The sequence below is a fragment of the Pararge aegeria genome, chromosome 19 (assembly GCF_905163445.1).
Source record: "Pararge aegeria chromosome 19, ilParAegt1.1, whole genome shotgun sequence".
Taxonomy (NCBI): domain Eukaryota; kingdom Metazoa; phylum Arthropoda; class Insecta; order Lepidoptera; family Nymphalidae; genus Pararge; species Pararge aegeria.
In genome coordinates, this window is record NC_053198.1 from 2764110 (window position 1) to 2774652 (window position 10543).

At 35.7% G+C, this 10543-nt stretch overlaps 1 long non-coding RNA gene across 3 annotated transcripts; it reads left to right on the top strand.

Annotated features, from left to right (window-relative positions):
* Positions 1 to 2809: 2809 nt before the first annotated feature.
* Positions 2810 to 10162, top strand: LOC120632309. Of its 3 annotated transcripts, none has more exons than XR_005659076.1 (6): positions 2810 to 2922; positions 3433 to 6470; positions 6570 to 7502; positions 7679 to 8068; positions 9113 to 9225; positions 9304 to 10162. It is a non-coding gene; the product is annotated as an uncharacterized LOC120632309 (long non-coding RNA). The 3 variants fall into 3 exon arrangements; XR_005659077.1 differs by having other exon boundaries at positions 3433 to 4583; positions 4948 to 6470; positions 9113 to 10161; XR_005659075.1 differs by having other exon boundaries at positions 9113 to 10162.
* Positions 10163 to 10543: the final 381 nt, after the last annotated feature.

Consider the following 10543-nt stretch of genomic DNA (forward strand, 5'->3'; position numbering starts at 1 on the left):
AGAAACTTTGGGACCGTGGGGTCCGGAGGCAAGAGCCTTTTTCAAAGAATTATAGAAAAGGGTTATCGAGTGTACCGGTGATCCTAGAGCGGGCAGTTACCTTGACCAACGAATTAGTTTAGCCATCCAAAGGGGCAATGCTGCCAGCATCTTAGGAACTGTGCCTCGCTGCGGTGGTTTCGCGGACGTTTTAGATTTTATTTAGTTTTAAATAGTTTATTTTAGGTTATACCTATTTATATTTTAAAGAAACAATATTATTCACAAATAATATATTTAAATAGATACCTATTATACCTATTCTTTACAGACTTAAATAAATAATATATTTATTTACAGACTTACTTAATTACATGACTTTTTTAAAAATATTTCTAGATTGAATCATACTTGGGTATAGTAGGTAGGTAGGCTAGATATAAAAAAAAGCAAATTGTAATTTGTAAATTATTCTTATATCTTTTAGGTAGGTAGGTACCTATGCACCTAATGTAAAAAGGTGCCCAATAATAATGCATTCTTAGAATCCATTTCAAAATCATTCATTCATTAAATTTCTAAGTAATTTTTCGATATCTTAGTAAAATAAAACCGATCAAAAAACAAAAATGTAACAAATCGAGCCAAGTTCAACATACCTACCTATAGCGTAAATTCAAGATCATTTTGACTAAATACCTACCAAAATGCATTTCTACCTGTCTAAAAGGCCAACGCTACCTGCTATGGGATGATTCTAAAATACCGTTAAGACCTTTTACCGGCCAGACGCTTAGTACCTGAACGTAACAAACATACCTATAATAGGCTCTTACCTTTGAACATCTTGGGAGTTCTACGTAGGTACTAAAGGTAGGATAAAAAACGTAGGTGCGTGTAATAGGTACATACTTACAGTTGAGTCCATTTTTGTTAACCAGTCCTAAAATATAAGTAGGAAACCCCAACGCAGCGTTAGATAATAATAAGCGAAGTTTCGTTTAGTCTGTCTGTACCAACTTAAATCTCAAACGGTTGGTCGATTTTAATCAAACATGTGATCGAGATAAAAATTCTTAACTATAGGTAGGTAGGTAGGTACTTTATGAAGACGCGGACGTGAAAATCAGCTCATTTCCTATTTAGTAAAAGTCTTACTAGGTACCTACTAAGATTCACATGTCCAGTTACCTACCTACTTAGTTTAAACTTGTTAAAAACCTAATAGGTAATAAAACGTTTAAAAAGTTAGGTCGAAGTCTAAGAATTTCAAAGGATAAATACATAAAATACACTTAGGTATAGTTGTTGTAAGATAATGAATAGGTATGTTTTTTGTGAGAATGAAGTAAATCTAGCTGTTTAATACGTTTCCAATTGCCATTTTAAGTCGAGTTAGCAATAAAATACCACATGCTTTAACTGTGAAGGAAAACATCCTGAGGAAACCTGTATGCCTGAGAGTTCTCTATAATGTTCTCAAATCTAAAGAGCGCGTGAAGTCTACCAATCCGCACTTGGCCAGCGTGCTCAACTACGGCCTAAACCCTTCTCATATAGGTATACCTATATAGGTATACGCATGCCTCCAGAGGTTATTAGATACAGGCGTATGAGTTTGGTCTGCTGCACAGGTCTTTTGTCCTACCTATTGAAGGTGTTGAGTTGAGCCAATGGAGCAAACTGGTCCCATATACCGATACTTATGGGCGCCGGATAATGACATAGGCAGACATGGGAGGTCACAAAATTTTTAAGTCATATCTAGGTAGACCTAGAAGCTTGTTTTGTGTTACATGGTTAGTAACGACTCTGCCACCGGTTTGGAAAGTTTATTTATACCTAGCAGATTTATGAACAATCTCGCAAGAAACCCAGCAATCTTGGGAGCTTACTACAATCACCTAAAGCAGTTTTACTTTGGAAATAACATTTTGTTCAAGTATCCTTAATTTTAGGACGCTATGCCACGGTATGCCATAAAACAGTCATTTTAAAATCATACAGCCCTCAGGACAGCAAAGTCGCAATCGAAGCTAGTCAACATTTTCCTCTTATACAAAACTTGGAAACCGAGTCCGATCGATGACGCTTGAATAACATTCCGTCCCCTCTCCCCCTCTGACCAGCTTCCCCCTTTCCCCCCGGTCGTCGTTTGTGAACGCATTGGAGAATATATTACTATGGAGGTTTCGCATGATTAACCTCTGCCTGCGACTTTGCCCGCGTGTCTTTACATTGATCAATCGAAACGAATTGAACATGTCATGGTTCTGAAATATTCTTTCAATGTGTAACACTATCCAATCGTAATATTTTAAACGCAAAAGTGTTTCTGTTTGTTTTTATTGTTACCTATGTTAGATGCAACCACCGCACTGATCTGGACAGAGTAAGTTTTTATATCGGGAAATCATTCGTAAACCGTTTTAGGAATTAAGGGATCAAAAAATAAGCTTTGTTACCTATGTACGGTTTAGGAGTTAAATCCTTCTTGAATTTTGCAAAAATATAGTTTGTCTTCTTGAGACGAGTAAAGAATACCTATAAGATAACTTATTTTCAATCGTTACAAGTTAAAGCGGGTAAGGTTGCATCAAAGACTTTTTTTATCCAATAATGACATGATATTTACATAATTACACCTACCTATTTAATACAACTACTTTTTAATACAGACAGACATTTTTATAGTAATAGGAGTCATAACGTGTTTTCGTATCGCACCTCATTCAACATCATGTCTCGGACGCCATATTTCCGTGGAACTCCGCCATTTTGTCCTACAAGTGCGCAGTTGCGCGACCCCGATAGCGTCGGGTATAAATAGGGCTGACGTCAACCGCGCAGCTTAATCGATTCGTCATCTTGGTGCAGTGCGGACGTCTGTGATGTGATGTGCTAGAAGTTCTACAAAGTTCTATTGTGCCTGGTCTGTCACAGGTCTGTAATATTGTCTCAACTCGCAATATCTAAAACCCTTATTATTTAAAATGGGCTACAGTGCACATGAGAAGTCAGTTGTCGATTTTTGTGAAAGCAAAAGTGAATCTCTATCCAATTGGGTCCGCAAAGTTAAATGTAAGTCATTAAATGCTAAGACAAAGAGAAAGCGTGACTTGAGAATCATCGCCATCTTGAGCAACTCCCTATCACGTGCGGAGGGCGAACTCCTTTCTAAACAAAGAGAACGTGCTAGAAGGTGGGCTCAAATGCAAGCTGATCTCGGATTAAATAGTAAAGAAGAGGAGGTCACCAAGCAGCAGCGCGAAACAATCGATAACTTATGGAAGAATGATCTCAGTGGCCTAGACAATTTTTTCAAAGAATTAGACAATGTCAAACCTTTACTGAACCAACCAATGTGTGTTAGTTAAATAGGATAAAACAACTAGGTAATGTAAAAACTGTATTTGAATCTGTGATATATGTAGGATGTTTTCTAAATTACAGTCCCATTGCGTTTCGCGTGGGTCTGCGACAGACGGCCGCCATGTTGGCTGTCCGAGGCGACGCTGCTAGCAACAATGGGTTTGTAACGGTATCATGCATTTATTTAGTTTAATTTTATTTTGATGTGTTCACTGTTAGTTAATATTTCAGTTTTCTATTGAGAGATAGTTTATTGGAATTAAAGTTTTATTCATATTGAATAAGAAATTGTAACATATGTTTAAGTATGATAATAAAATGAATTTTAAAAAGAATTGCATTTGCTGATTTTATTTCAAATCTCTTTACTTTTTTTGTTTATTGGAATTTCACCCGCCGATGTATTATTCCATGAGTCACCACCGACTTCATGAAGATCTACGTAGCCGACGGCGTGACGTGTTCGAGGAGAGCTGCCTGCGACGATTCTACGGTTCCTGGTTTGCGAGACTGCCAATTCAGCTCCGGCAATGCGGCCGTGCACCGAAATAACTGCGACTTACGCTTCCAATCCGGTATCAGCCCACATTAGGTAAACGTTAGGCTGTTGCGTCATAATTTCATAACCTATAACCAATATTGCGCCCCACGCGGGCATTTGGCATGTTTGTTGTTCTTTTCGAGCCTCAGATCCTCTGTCTAAATCGCTGATGTGAGTCAGCACGGATTCCCGACTCCGCTAACTCGCCTGGAGTCTACACCGCTCGGTCGCCCAGCAGGTTTGGGCCTGTGTGCTGGCTGACAACTCTTCCGTGATGAATGGCGTGTCTTGGCCGTTCCGGTTCATGCATAGGTGGTTTGTTCACACAGTTTTGCGTCGGTGAGTCAACTGCTATACAGAATAAGCTATGATTTCATTATTGCCCTTAGCATACATTTTGCACTGTGAATACAGTGTTGGAAGGACAAAGGGCAATAATGCAAAACATTCACATTATTATCTGTTGTTGAGTTAGTCATCTATGACCTTATTATTGTTGCCCGTTAAGATATAAATTGTCGTTACTTGTAAATAAAATGAAGGGCAATGTTGTGCAATAACATTGAATTTAAACAGGCCTCGTACTATGACATGAACCTTGGAACAGGCACACGCAGCGAAGTTAAAACTATATCATCCTGCCGAAGAACAAAGCAACATTTATGACGAACGCCGCCTCTAGCCTAAATAGGTAAAAAAATAGCCTCATAATACTAGGAATTTATTACTAATCTTGAAAATTTAGGAAATATCTTCGAACTCTAGGAAATATGATGCGTGGGCTGATTCTGATCTGGAAGCATATCGGATGGAAACGTTACTAGTCAGTATACGAATATAACTTATCTTTTATCTATTGAAATGATCACATACTCTTATAATTATGATACCTATGAGAAATTGAAGGGGAGATATAACTCTTTAAAATGATTCTTTAAAACTTAAGATACGCAATTACAAACTTATGAGTTTCTTACCAGTTGAGAATTTCTAAGTAGTTCTCAATAACAACTTTAAAGTAAACATAAATGTAATCAGAGATGTAAACTTCACAGCTATCTACTGGGTGCAGTGATGGTGAATAAACGAGATCGATAAAGTTCTAAGGTGGAACCTTCGAGAAGGCTGACCTATGGCTTTATAAAGCTGTCACCGACACCCCTATGGCGCATTAAACCCAAAGTGTCTTCAAATATTTAGGGACATCACAAATGAGACGAAGATCCGGGCACAAAGTAAAACGTGTTGTCCGGGCGTCTAGAACGAGTTTTAATTTAAACCAACCTGACTGACGCGAGGCAGGTAAGTGGTCAAGTGGTAACTGATGATTCCGACGATTTGATCACTAAATTTTAGAATACCACTGAACCGATTTCTAAAACGACAAACGTTGACCACTCTAGAAATCTACGCATAAATTCGTAGATTCCTAAATCTTGCTTTAACTATAATAAAAGTCTACACAAAAGTTCGCAGAGGACTACTCAATTTTTTCTATTTAACATAAGCTGTACTTTGATCTTTGACTGTTGTGATTTCACCTGCTTAGCAGGGTAGGGCGATTAATCGTTTGAAAGTTGAAATTTCAGATTTTTTAACATGAGGTGTTCTAAAAACCTACTATGACTTAACCCACATGTTCTATCACTTATATATTTTGCAATTTTATTCATATAATCACAATGGAGGCTGCAATTGGTTGCGAGGTCGATGTTACCTAGAATACACACTTCGTTAAGCGCTTACAATTTAAGTACCTATATTAAACAAACCGACAGATCAATGGAAGGACAAAGGTATTTTGCTGTAACTTAGCTCAATTCGTGTCTTTATAGAATGCTAAATGACTTGGTATTAGAAGTATTGCATGTTCTTTGTTAGTGGGCGTGAATTCGCCTTTGTTTCTCTTTTAATATGTTCAGGTATACAAAGCCGGTGCACTGCGCGTGACGGCTTTGCTGACCATCGTAACAAATAGAGCATAATGCTGGCCAACTAAATCGACTCCAAATATTGGAACCAGTACCAGAGTGCGTATCTTGGTAGACGAGGACCCTAAGAAAACTTCCCAGTAGTTGCCCGACCTAATCGAAGTGGATTTGAAGGTTTAAAATCTACTCTCAAGTTACAACAAAGCGTGATGTTCGATTGTTACCTTACCGGTCACATGCGAATGTATGGATTAAAAGTTACATAATGATGTCATGGAAACTGCTCACAAAATACTTGCAAAACGTACCTATGACGTAACCAACGGTTCTCCTTTCACAATATGTAGCGAAACATTGAGTATAAAGACAATAATAATGGGAACTCTGCTGTACCTGCACATTTATTCTATTGAAAGCAATTAATAATGAAGCAAGGTGACATATTTGAATCTGGAAAATGTAGCGCGAACAAAGGACATATTAATTTTTATAATACTCTGCACTCTGAACAAAGGATGATTTGTGTACCAATTAGCAATTAAAATTCTGTTGCAACATCAAAACCATAAACAGACTGCAATACTGTCTGAATTAGGAAACTTATCTGATTATGTAGGCTCCGGAAACGTGATCATCTTTGAACTGTGGTAAGTGGGAGCTGCGACGAAATTATATGCGATCACTATGATTGAATATATGTAGATATTAATTGATATTTATTAATATTACCTATGTACATTTCACAGTTGTTGATATCACGGTGAAAACACTCTTAAGTGGAAACCTTCAAGAAGAAGCGTTGCCACAAAGCCCCAATACAAGTTTGAACAATCGCTTAACCTCGCAGACAATTAGAACGGATCGTGAAATTATTCGGAATCTAAAATCCGGTGTAGACTTTCGAATGTTCTTCACACAAGATCTCCCAACGCCCAAGTTTTAAGGTAAAATGAATGAATAAACTTGAGGGTCTTGATGGGAGGTAAGTGCCTTACCTGATATGAAAATGAATACAGTCAATTGAAGTTAAAAGTTAAAAATCTTTAAATTAAATCATCAAATAACTTTGAAGAAAAAATTACAAAAGAAACTTTTCATTAAGATATTTTATCAATGTAGGTCCAACTCGATTTACCTAACTAAACAGTATAACTAAGATCAGGGTAGCCTAGATATTAAAATCAGGTTTCCAGATATAAATGCAAGCAGGAAAATAAAAAGTAATGAAATACATAATTAATTACGAAGAAATAAAGACAGAAAATGAACGAAAATGACTAGGCAGATAATATTATATTAACTCCTTTAAGAGATGCTTCTTATGGAGGCGAGCCAATATTGAATGCAGCCACATATCTTTTCAACGATCATCAGGAAATCTCGTTATTAATTAAATCCAGAGCAAGTAGCTCGGCAATTTCCGGAGTTTTAATAAATATTACTAATTAATGACAGGAATCTGCTATAATTACTTAGGGATTCTACTTTAAAATTATAAATTCACATTCCCGGCGCCAAATTAATCAGAAGCAACATACAATAACATAGTAAAAACGTTGATAAAATATAAAATAAATAATAATATTTTCCTAAGCCTATCAATCAAAATATCAAAAATTTGAGGTAGATCGGACAAAAATAATATTTTCAAAGTAAAACTATCGAAGGAAACTTAAAAGGTAATTGGTTTTTTTTTTTATTTAATAACCCTAGAAAACTCAATTATTATAAAAAGTTCTAAATGCATATTTTTGAAATTTGCCTGTAAATAAATTAACCTATTGAATCTTCTATTAGAAGTAAGATCTTCTGAAACTGATCTTCATAAATTATCGTTTTTTTTTTAATTTTTTAGATATACGACTGCATATGTTTGAGGACGAGATATGTTTTATTACTACCTATTATATACTATAGATATAACTTCCATCTATTACATCAACAACAACATGTATAAGAATGACCATTATTATTATGATCCTTGAAAATTCACCGAATTGTATCGAAGTTGATATTAAAGCCTCATCAAATTCATCAACCACACTCCATGTTCACTCAAATGCCAAAGCTACGATGAAAATAACTTAGGATATAAAGGTCCTAAAGTTGGGATGTGCTGAAAAAAAATCTATTCTTAGTCAAAATCTATGACTAATTCTCAGAGGGATTTTTCTACACCATCCAGCTGATCTTATGATATTAAAAAACCACTGCAGAGATGATGAAAAGTCTACTAAATTTTAAGGTACGTTAACAAAATAAAAAATTATACTTAAGATTTTTGAGGTTGTTAAAATAAGACCGTTAAATGCATATTGTCGTTAATAGACGATCTCTCATGAATAACCTCATATCAATTACGTAAAATATATAAGTTTACCAATAGAGTACCTACAAACTACAAACAAAAACGATTCGACTCACGTTGAAGTGGTTAGTTTTCATACGTTTAGATCCCAACAAATACATGTGGCAAAACGTTGCAACAGTTTTGAACTTTCCGACATAATCTTTAAATGTCCAGTGTGTAAAAATGATTGCAACGTTATGCCACAGTTATTTGTAGAGCTCTTAATAACCCGAGAATACTTCAATATACGTTGCATCCTTTTTGATTAACTACGTCCAATTTTCTAAATGTTTCTAAATTCTAAACTTGCTTTTGTCTTTTGACACTAATTTTGAAGTGTCTACTGATACAAATAATTTTCATTTTACATTATGTAAAATGTTTTATTTAGTCAGTATAAAAATTTTAATTGTGACGTAATACACCTAAGTACGTTAGTTTTTGCAATAGATGGTAAATTTAGAAGAGAATACTGAAATTTTTACCAAAAGTTATACGTGAAGTCTTAAAAATAGCAACGACGATTTGTGATTCACCTATCTCACTTTTAACTTATCGCGTATCTATTTCAAAACTCCTATTCTTTGCGGAGTTACGTAGGTTTTTAAAATTAATTTAAAATATCACTTGCTTTAACGGTGAAGGAAAACATCATGAGAAAACCGACATGGGTTTAGGTATAGTTCGCCATAATATTTTCTAAGGTGTGTGAAGTCTAACAATCCGCTCTTGGCCTGCTTGGTGAGTCCTACGGCCTAAACCTTCTTCATTGTGAGGTTAGACCCTGCCCTGTAACGTCTTAGTAATAAATATGATGATTTTACGTATTTGTTACACTCACAATTATTATTATTGGCAATTATGACACCACATGTTACAATTGTCGATTGTAGCCAATAACAAAAGAGTTTTTGCCAATGAGAATTCTTTCGATTGCAGATCGCATCAAAATTACTCAATGCTTGCACGCATTAGGGAAAACTCGCGCCACCAAACTTTGCAAGAATCCTAGATGCAAAGTGTTGCAAAGCGGCCCTCCTAAATGAGCCCAAGTAAATACTGCATATATTACTATAGGCCTTGATGAAATGGATTAAAATGTATATTTTATTCATGACATACATTTTTAGGATTTACACAGCGATAATGTAAAAGTTAACAGAATCATTTAAATACATATTTATATAGATGGAGTAAACTTTTGCGAATGTGTAATTTAAGCAATTGCACAATCTTAATAGCTTCGCAAAATTATATAAAGAAATCATAACGTCATGATTAACTCTGGTATGATTTACGATCTGAATATATTCGCGGGTCTGTATTTAAGTAGTTAGAAGATTTTTTCAAACCTTATCAAATTGTCTTTCGTATGCTCGATGTTAAGTTCTAACCTTGCATTAGCTACTTTGATTTTACGCTGCAGAATTTGGTTTTTTATGTTTGTGTGTAGTATGTACTTCTGTGTGAATGCATAGCTAGTCGCCTGCTTGCGAATCTCCTTCTGTATAGGTCTCATAGAAGTACCTGAACGCAATGATCAAGCGACGCTGTTATGTTACTTCACGGAAGTATGCTTGTACGAGATCCCGTGTTCTTTATCGGAAATGGGCATGAAACTGCTATGGTCTGAGATATTTGTACACTATTGAAGATGAGCGAAGAAAGTGACATTGCCCGAAATATTCTGAATACAATAGCGTTGAAATAACAAGCCTATATGGTAGGGGCCGAATATTGTTGACTATGAATAGTCAGCACCTATAAGCACAAATAAGTCTGAATCGTAAGGGAAACTAAAAAAGACGCGAACGCAAAAGTTCAATTGAGGGTAATAAATATGAAATTTTATGAAAAAACTGGCGTGGGTGCAACATCTGAATTATTATAAGGTATTTATATAACAGCTTAGGACAGGACACTTCTATGTCACATTATTCCTGTATTAATTTATAACTCTAAATGTAGTAGGTACACCATCCTTTTAAATTGCTACCAATGTGATGTTAATGTGATTGGATGGCATTTTTAGTCCTATCAATATAAGCAGTACTATCACAGACTTATTTACCAAGACTTTAAAATTAGAAGATTTTTAAATAGCGATCTTAATACTTAAATGTGCTGTCTATTTAATCAAGATAAGTTTAAGAGCTGTACTTTAAAACTCAATGTTTTCTGCAGAGGCTTTTGCACTTCTGAATTTGTGTATAGGCTGCTTGCCTTATGTCAGGCTACCTTAAATCTTTGCAGTAGGTACTGTATATCAAACAGCCGAGAGGACCGTAAATTTAGTAACATGCTGCCTGCTCAGTGCCTAGGGGCACAAGTTTCCATCCTGCCTGACGCACCCATCCTGAGTACTTCGAG